This window comes from Alosa sapidissima, chromosome 18 (assembly GCF_018492685.1).
Source record: "Alosa sapidissima isolate fAloSap1 chromosome 18, fAloSap1.pri, whole genome shotgun sequence".
In the NCBI taxonomy this organism is placed as follows: Eukaryota; Metazoa; Chordata; class Actinopteri; order Clupeiformes; family Clupeidae; genus Alosa; species Alosa sapidissima.
Window position 1 is genome coordinate 13,844,155 of NC_055974.1, and position 10,432 is coordinate 13,854,586.

Genomic DNA, 10,432 nt, shown 5'->3' on the forward strand with positions numbered 1-10,432 from the left:
TGGTAGCAGTGAACCAGCCCAACCGAGAGCTACGAAGCTTGCCCCTGTGGATGAGCTGTTGCTCTTTCTGATGCACCTCTCTGCAGGTCTGGACCTGAGGGACCTCGCCATCCGTTTCAGGATTCATTCATCCACGGCCAGCAGAATAATCACAACGTGGACCCACTTCCTGTATCATCTGCTTGGTTCCACTCGTCTCTGGATTCCACCAGAAGAAGTGAAAGCTCATCTACCACCAGATTTTTCCTTTTTCCCTGATACACAAGTGGTCCTTGATTGCACAGAGATCTACTGTCAGACTCCCTCCTCTCTCCTTCTGCAGAGTGAAGTCTACTCTACATACAAGTCGCACACCACCTTCAAGGCCATGATTGGTGTAATGGCCTTGAAGGTGGTAAGGACAGTGTAATTATCTTTGTCTCACCACTGTATGCAGGTTCAATGAGTGACAGGGAGATTTTCAGGTTGTCGGGCATCACTAAACTTCTTACACCAGAGATGGCCATTATGGTGGATAAGGGCTTCTTGGTGGACAATCTCTGCCCAGGAAAAGTGTACCGACCAGCTTTCCTGTTGAAGAACACACAAATGACCAAAGAGGATGTCCAGAAGACACAGGCAATTGCCCGTTTGAGAGTCCATGTCGAGCGCAGCATCAGTAGGGTGAAGGAGAACAAACTATTTGATGATGTCATCCCTCTGTCCATGTGTGGAAGCATTGACCAGCTGTTTTCTGTTGCATGCCTCCTGTCCAATTATCAGAATGGACCGCTGGTTAAGGCATGGGCTGCAAAGAAGTGAGAGCTTTAAAGTGGTTAGTTTTTAGAATTAGTTTTGTCACTTAATAATCAGTTCTTTCATCTAATGATCAGTTATGCAAATAATCAGTTCTTAATGGTTTAAATGTTTTATTGTTCATTTTTACAAATCTATACAACTGAACAGATTTCTGTTCGTTACAAACAAGTTATTGTTGTTAGTGTTTGCACAAGCAATGTTATTTCCATTTTACAAATCTATACAAGACTTGTGTACCAGAAAACAAGGCACAGGTGGTCATGTCTGCACAAGCAATGTTATTTTAATTTTACAAATCTATACAAGACTTGTGTACCAGAAAACAAGGCACAGGTGGTCATGTCTGCACAAACAATGTTATTTCCATTTTACAAATCTATCCAAGACTTGTACCAGAAAACAAGACAAAGGTGGCTATTTTTGCCCAAGCGATGTGGACACAGGCTCACGAGTCACTGGCAACAGCAGACAAGGTTACCAAAAACGTTTGCCAGCCAAACTGTAATGCACGTCTTTTTTGGAATGTTGCTGGAATGCTAGCTAACTACTGCAATGGCAGCAATCTTTCAGATCTCAGTTCACTAAAATATGACTTCGCCAGGCAAAAGGAGCTGGTAGCCTAGGCTATTAGGCTACAATAGAATAGGCACCCCTCATTGTCTTTGTAGCCTAATTTGCATTCGGTTTGCAGTAGTAGTTTAATATTTAGTCACATAGGACTTGGCTGATTTTTTCCTCGACCACTAGGTCTACACAAACATTGTTGACAGTGTAGGCCCCGTCCCTTCCTTGATTTTAATTGGCTAGCTAGAGAGAAGTGACATTGACAAACCAATCAGGAACTGAGAAATCAAACTCCTTCCGTTTCATGCAAAGTCTCTCACATACACCACTATACTCTCTCACATACATGTATACTACTATACTCTCTCGCATACAACACTATACTCTCTCACATTCACTACTATACTCTCTTGCATTCACTACTATACCTTCTCGCATACACTACTAAACTCTCTCGCACACTACTGAACTCTCTCGCATACACTATTATAGTCTCTCGCATACACTACTATACTCTCTCGCATACACTACTATACTCTCTCTCACATACACTACTATACTCTCTCACATACACTACCAAACCCTCTCACATACACTACTATAGTCTCTCACATATACGACTATAGTCTCTCACATACACTACTATAGTCTCTCACATACACTACTATACTCTTTACTCTCTCACATACACTACTATACTCTCTCTCACATACACTACTATACTCTCTCACATACACTACCAAACTCTCTCACATACACTACTATAGTCTCTCACATATACGACTATAGTCTCTCACATACACTACTATAGTCTCTCACATACACTACTATACTCTTTACTCTCTCACATACACTACTATACTCTCTCACATACACTACTATACTCTTTACTCTCTCACATACACTACTATACTCTCTCACATACACTACTATACTCTCTCACATACACTACTATACTCTCTCAGAGTTTCCTTCTTCAGTCTTTCTGCTCATGTTCAATATAGCTGAACTGGGATCAGCTGAAGCAATTTGACATTTAGTATAAAATGTTGATCTATGTGTAGATGAGGCCGATGCATCTTTTAGTAACACTTCTATTAATCATTTATGAAGCATTTGTAAACAATTACTAAATGCTTTGTTCCCCATTTGTAAAGTATTGTTCCTCATTAATTCTCATCAGTAAAACATTTGTACTCACAATTATAAATTATTTGTTCATAGTAAATAAGCTTATATCTAAAATATGTTTATAAATTGTTTTTAAGTAAGGGATAATGGACGACACAGCGTTTGGTTCACAGACAGAAATGCACGTTTGAGGTGGTACAACAGCGAGAAAACCGCGAAGAAATGGCCAAAACTGGACAGGGACCCTTTAATCGATAAAACTGTCTTGTTTGTAGAACTACTTCTTTCCGCCACGTATCAACTAATTTCTCAACTTGCAGGATTTTTTTGCAGGATTATTTTACTTAGCCTACTGCCATGTAACTAGCTAAAAGCCACCTCTGTCATATGCTATAATGTTGTTATGTTCTGACCGTCTGTATTTTACAGCTTTGATGAAACATGACAGTTAATTTATACTTCACGAATTGTACAAGTGTGATACGGCCAAAAAATTGGAGCTACTTCATAGGTGTGCAAATAACCTACAGTTATTACACAATCTAAAGAACGCATGACAATGGGAAATTTAACCAAGCAGTCGCATGATACTTAATAAATGATGCAATAATAATTTGTTAATGAGGAACAAAGCATTTAGTAGTAGTTTACAAATGCTTAATAAATGCTTAATAACATGTTGTTATTATAAAGTGTTACCCATCTTTTTATTGAAAATAACAGGCTTGAATTGCCACTTGCTTACTGATACATTTTGGTGATATAGCTTTGGGAAAAATGAAGAGACCACTGTACATTTTTCTGATGTCATCCTACGGTTGCCGAGTGACATTCGAATGAGTTGACGGTCATATTCAAAATTAAGAGACAAATGTAAATTTCAATATGACCGCCAACTCAAAGAAAAAAAACAATTATTTTGCCACATTCCGCTTAGAAATAGTGTTTCGAAAATAGATACAGTACCATTTCAACTCATACAGCGCACTGATTCACGCTGCTTTTTTAAGTCCCGCACTCGACACGCCCCTCCCCTCTGTGCACAGGCCACTCAAGCAGTTTTGGGTCTTATGTGTGTGTGCTTGTGCAGTCGGTTCACTATAATAGGTATAGACCCTTTCAACAATAAAAACAAAAACAATGCATGAACGTTCTATTTGGGCCCCAATCTACTTCCTCTGCATTAAGATAACATATGGAATGTTAAAAAGGAAGTCTTGTGGGGCCAACTATGATGCTGATAATGGAACTCTCTTGAAAGGGTCCATAATAATCATGAACCACAGCAAAATTGTAATTAGCGCATTCTCTTCTACAGTAAGTTTGTTATTACTGTCAATCAAGGCACCCAAACTACTCAGAGAGGTTATGGCAAGATGGCTAATCTAACACCTGGTTGTTGAAATTAGCATGCTATAATGTTACAGCTTATCAATTGCTTGTATTAGTGCAAGTGGATAACATTTGGCAAATGTCCAAATAGATTATGAAACATATTTTCCAAGACCCAGAGGAGAAAACAACAAAGCATTTAAAGCAAACTTACAAAACACACGGGGAAACTAAACATTCCGACTAGCGGAATTAATTTAATTATTAGCTATCCAGCTATCAACCAGTTGTTTCAACCAGTGTTGCTGTGGCAGCTGAAGCAGAGAGCCAAGAAAAGATAACTAATGAGAAGAGGAGCAAGAGGAAAGCTGCTAATACGCTTATGCTGCGACAGAGGGCCAACTAGTGCAGATACAAGCCCCCCCCCCCACCCCAACCCTCGATTTAATCTGTAATCAGTAATAATCGTTATTATTACAATTTTGACCAAAATAATCGTGATTATGATTTTTGCCATAATCGAGCAGCCCTACGACATACTTTAAAATGTATAAACAAATGCAGTCTTTAAACATACAATAAAATGTCATGATATTGTTGTTGAACTTATTATTATTATTATTATTATTATTATTATTAGTATTATTATTTCTAATGAATAAAGATGACCAATTAGAGAGCAGACACTTTAGTGTGTCTCTGAAAACACTGCAAGACTTTAATATATCCTGGAAGACAACTTCAAGTTGTACTCCACTGCAGGTGATGAGAGGTTGGTGGTTAAGTGTGCAGGTGTGTGTGTGTGTGTGTGTGTGTGTGTGTGTGTAGGTCTAAGAGTCCCTGTTGTGGCGTGTTGGAGAACAGGCTAATTAGCTCTGTGTGAGCGATAGGTCGAGCTGAGAGCTTCATATCTCCATAATGAGCATAATGGCATAGAGAGGCCAACAGAGCCCTGAACAATCGCTCCCCATCTCCCCCTCTCTCTCTCTCTCTCTCTCTCTCTCTCTCTCTCTCTCTCTCTCTCTCTCTCTCTCTCTCTTGTTTCCACCCCTTTTTCCTTCTGTCACTCCTCCCCCTTTTCTCCTTTCCCACACTTTCTCTTCTTCAATCAAGAGGTAAAAACACTCACACACACACACACACACACACACACTCTTTCTCTCTCTCTTTCATGCAAACTCACTCATGCACACACATACTCTCAAACTGGCCCTCACCCACACACACACGTGCACACTTACACACACCTCTGAAACTTACCACCCTCTTTCACTGGAATGACGAAGCCAATTATCCCACCTCTCCAATTGTTACACCCTGAGGATTCTGTGGCCCCACCAGTCCTTATTAATACCAAAAGCACATCTGAAACACGTGCAGGAAGGCCACAGACTTACTCCCAAATTCTCTGCTTTTGCATGGCTATATGACAGCACACTGATTTAGCACAGTAATTGGGTGCACATGCATTTAGCATAGTGAACTATATGTGTGTGTGTGTGTGTGTGTGTGTGAGAGAGAGAAAGAGAGAGAGATTCAGTGGATTTCAGGCTACGTTCACACAAAACCAATGAGTATATTTTTTCTTACCGCTTAAAACCGAATTAATACTTTATTTTTTTATATTTCCATACATTTATAATCAAAAACCAGAACTCAAAAGACACAGAAACAAACAAAAACAAAACAACAAAGAAAACATTACAAACAGAACATTCTGGATTGCATTTTATCTCAATAATAATTTAAGACAAAAAAGTGCATTAAAAATAATAATAAAAATAAATAATAATACTGATAATGATGACAATACATTTAATTATCTATCGTCGCCATGCAAATAAGTGCCATTTCACCCATTTCTCTGCACATTGTGGTTCTTGTACTCTAATCCTGTGGGTTAACTCCTCCATTACACATATATCTCTTACTATCACTTACTTGTACCATTTTTTAGTTATTGCTTTTTTGCAGGCTGCTATCAAAATTTTGAATAGGTATCTGTCTTCCTTTATCACAACACCTCCTGCTATATTACCAAAATACAGTACCATACAGGATCTGGGTATTTCATAACCAAGGATATTGACCATGATCAAGTGCACTTCTTCCCAAAACTGTACAATGACAGGACATAGCCAAAAGATATGAGCATGGTCAACATTTGTAGCTCCACATTTTCTCCAACATGGTTGTTGGGTTGACACAACTTTACTCCTAATTTTGGGGGTAATAAAGTATTGTATAATATTTTTCCAACAATGTTCCCGCCATGAGCGTGACAATGTTGTGGAATGTTGTGTTCTCCAAATGTATGCCCAATCCTCCAGTAATATTGATTTCCAGTTCCTTGTCCCATTTTTGTTTAATATATAGGGTTGTGTTCCCTCTCTACACAACATTAATTGTTGATATAATGTTGATACTACCTTACACTTCCTAGAAGTGTATGCTCCCAACACAGTTTTAATGACTCCATTAGTGTCTGGTTTCAATTTTTTTTTTCCTCTCATAGTAATCCCTTATTTGTAAATATCTAAAATGATCTTGGTTGCACAGAGAAAATCTTTCTTTCATCTCCTGAAAACGTATAAACTTCCCATTCTGTATCAGTTTGCTTAGTGCTGTTAACCCTTTAGGCGCCAGAGGTTTTTTTCCGAAACGATCAATTTTGACATCTTCATTTCAAAAGGCTATATCTTAAAAGTGATAAGATCTAGAGACTTTCTGTAAATTAGAGAAATATTAAGGATGACCCAAAGTTTATGTAGAGATTAAATATTTATATCTAATTTGCATATTATGACGTCATATGGTGGCGGCCATCTTGGATTATAGAATTTTCATGAAAAGTTGCATGTTTGAATGATAAAATGCACCACTTCTTTCCCCCCAAAATGTCCCTCACCTTCTGTATGCTATATTGCACAATACTGAATGCTCAGGTAAATAGTAAGTAGTGAACAAACTGTGTAAATCATTACTAATAAATGGCAGAAACAAACCAAATGCATGTAGCGGTAGACTGGCCTTTTGCTGTAGAGATTTTCCATTTACTACATACAGTAGGCACTCTGATTCCATGTATGGGGCACATATATATTACATACCTGTTTAGTTCAAAAGCTCATTTGCCATGGCAAGGCACAGATCAGGAGTGAGATGACGAGACAAGACAAGAGACAATGTTAGTATTTTTTTTTCTTTTTGTTGTTTTTGTTGATGTTTTTTTGTTTTTTTTCTTAGCTGACAAAGACACACACATCACAAGGACATGAACACACAAAAAGGAACACATAGTGTACTGTATGTCCTAAATGATCAGGGAAGTAGATAGCAAATCAACAGTGTAAATCATTACTAAATGGCTGACTTTTTTTTATTTTATGTAGCAGGCCTTTTGCTGTAGAGATAATGACTCCCTATCCCTATCCATACAGGGCCGGCATTCCCATCATCTTGTGATAGACTATGCATGACCTAATGTGTGTGTGTGTGTGTGTGTGTGGGGGGGAGAGGGAGAGAGCGTGTCACCACCTCCTCCATGCGAGCAGCATGGCCAGATCTGCCTCGCGCGCGCCGAGTGGAGAGAATTTGCGCAGCTCGGACTAGGCCTACTGTCATTCTCATTGCGACTCCCCACACTGCCACTACGTTCCCCCTAACTGTCCTATGAGCACTTCGACCTCGTCTAACATACCCAGTGGCATTAGACAAAGGCTCCACCACGTTACTGTCGCCGCGATTGTGGAGAGGCACACGTTCAGAAGACAGAAGCTAGCGCTATGGATATTAGGCTACCTCCAGCCTCGTTCGCCACACCACTAACACCCTGCTAACTTCCCGATGAACACTCCGAACCCGTGAAACATTATTCCCACCAGTGACATTGGGCAAACGATTCAACGTTTGTGCTTGGTGTAAGCTAAACTATGGAGTAAACTCTCACTTTGTCCAGCTGCATCATTGCAAGGCAGGGACGCATCTGAAGCCTCACTAAACGAATCACCGTCATTTTCTGAAGGCTGATATTCCCCTTCAGAATCAGGGTCCGCGAATAGAAGACCCAACACTTCATTTCAGGTAAACTTTTTTGATGCCATTAGACGATAATCTAATGCAAATACTCGCTGACGTTGACAATATCGCCCTGACAAAGTGGCTCACACGCACACTAGCTCCGGTATTTCATGCACTGATTCAATGCGCTGTAGCTAGAAAGTTTTGTTTAAAGCGTGTCCTTTTTTCGACTCGGGGATGACGTATGACATGTCTGCCATCTAGTGGAGTGGAAGTCGAACGAAATATGACACCCTATTTGACTAAATCGGCCGTTTTATTCAGTACCGCATCTTGTCGACTATAGTCGACTGTGGCGCCTAGAGGGTTAACCCATTTGCCTTCCAGCATTTAAACCTTAGGTCAAGAGTGAATTGCGTATCATATGCTACCCATCTAAGTAATCTGGAGTCTGACTTCAGTTTATGTCTCTGTATTATATCATACCACACCTTTAACGTGAGTTGCATGACTTTGTCCATCTGCTTAAATAGATCTTTAGCCTCCTCCCTGTCCCCAATGAGACTTTGAATTTCCCTTTTTCCCACAAATTGTTCTATATTTTTCCATTTAGCTTCATAGTAATCATCACACCAGCAAACTATAGGTCTAATTTGGGCAGCATGGTAATATTCCTTAAGGTTTAGTAATGCCATTCCCCCTTCTTTTTTCCTAAGTTGAAGTGTCTCAAATTTGATCTGTGGTTTTTGACCATTCCATATAAATCTTGAGATGTCTCTATCCCATATTCTAAACTGTTTTTCTGGAATCTCAGTGGGTAATGCTTGGAAAAGATATAACAACCGTGGTAGGATATTCATTTTTATAGTTTCTAATCTAGAGCTGAAGTCTAAGGCCATAATTTTCCACCTATCCAGATCAGTCCTTATATTTTTATCAACCTTAAGATAGTTAGCTTCATACAGTTTTTCAAATGTCTTGGTAAGAGTTACTCCAAGGTATTTCATTGTGGTTGAATTCCAATTTAGTTTGAGTTTCTTTTTTAAATGTATTCCTGGTGAGAAGTTAAATGTCAATATCTGTGTTTTAGCTATATTCAACTTATATCCTGAGTAAAACCCAAAGGTCTCCAAAAGGTTAAATAGTATTGGAAGACATGTATCTGGGTCTTCAATGTAGCATATCACATCATCTGCAAAAAGTCCAATAATGTGCTCTTCACTTCTAATTCTTATGCCCTTTAGTCCTTCGGCCTGTCTGATTGCTTGTGCCAATGGCTCTATAAAGATGGCAAAGAGCAAAGAGCAATTAGATCTCTCTAATTGTATTTTGTCTGTCAAACTTCCATTGATTTTAATCCTTGCTGTTGGATTTTGGTATAGTGTCTTGATACATTTAATGGCTTTTTCATTCAATCCGAACCTTTCAAGGGTTTGATATAGAAAAGCCCAACTGACACAAACAAAAGCCTTTTCAGCGTCAAGACTTACTAAGGCTGCACTGATGTTACTGTGATTAATATATTCAAGAATGTGTAGTGTTCTCCTTATGTTATCATGAGTTTGACGTCTTTTTATAAAGCCTGTCTGATCCTCATCTATGATATCATTCATAAAATTTTCTAATCTTTTAGAAATGATTGATGTGTAAAGTTTGTAATCAACATTGAGGATTGATATTGGTCTGTACCCAGCACAAGTTTCATTGTTATTTCCCTTAGGAATAACTGTTATTACCGCCTCTTTCCAAGATGGTGGTAAATTGCCCTCTTCAAGAATGTGGTTGAAGGTTCTCTCCAGTATTGGTATAAGTTGATCATGAAATAGTTTGTACCATTCTGTCGGTAATCCATCACTCCCAGGAGATTTGTTTGTCTTTAATCTATTCACCGCCTTCTCTATTTCTGATCTCTCGATACGTGAGGTCAGAAAACTATTCTGCTTCTCCCCAATCTTTGGTAGATCTAACGTCTGCAAAAAAGCTTTTATTTGTTCTGTGGTAGCAGATGGTGGCTGGCTATAGAGATTTTTATAATAATTCCTAAAATTAGATTAAATTTCTTTAGGCTCATATATTATTCCATTCGTTTTTATATCCCTAATCTTATATATTGTTCTATCAGCCTGTTGTTTTCTTAACCTCTTTGCTAGTAATCTGGTAGCCCTTGGTCCAATTTCGTAGTAAGATTGTTTTAAAAATCTTGTCTTCTTTTCTATTTCTGCATTTAATAATCTATCTATATTATTTTTAGTTTCTCTAATTTGCGGTAGCAGTGATGGGTCACCTGTGTTTTTATGTACTGTAGTTGCTCAATATCTAACAATCTCTGTTTTTCTTTCTTAAATGCCTCCTCTTTAGCTTTCTTGATTGAGGCGGTTTTTGCAATTAAATTTCCTCTCAAGACTGCTTTAAGAGCATCCCACAAAATAGTTGGATTAACCTCTCCATTGTCATTTTCAGTTAAATATGTTGTTATGTCTTTTTTTAATCTCTTCAACTAGTATTTTGTTGTTTAAGATTCCAACATTTAGTCTCCATAATTTTCTTTTCTCTTGTGATTTCAGTTGGATCTTTAGACAGACTGCAC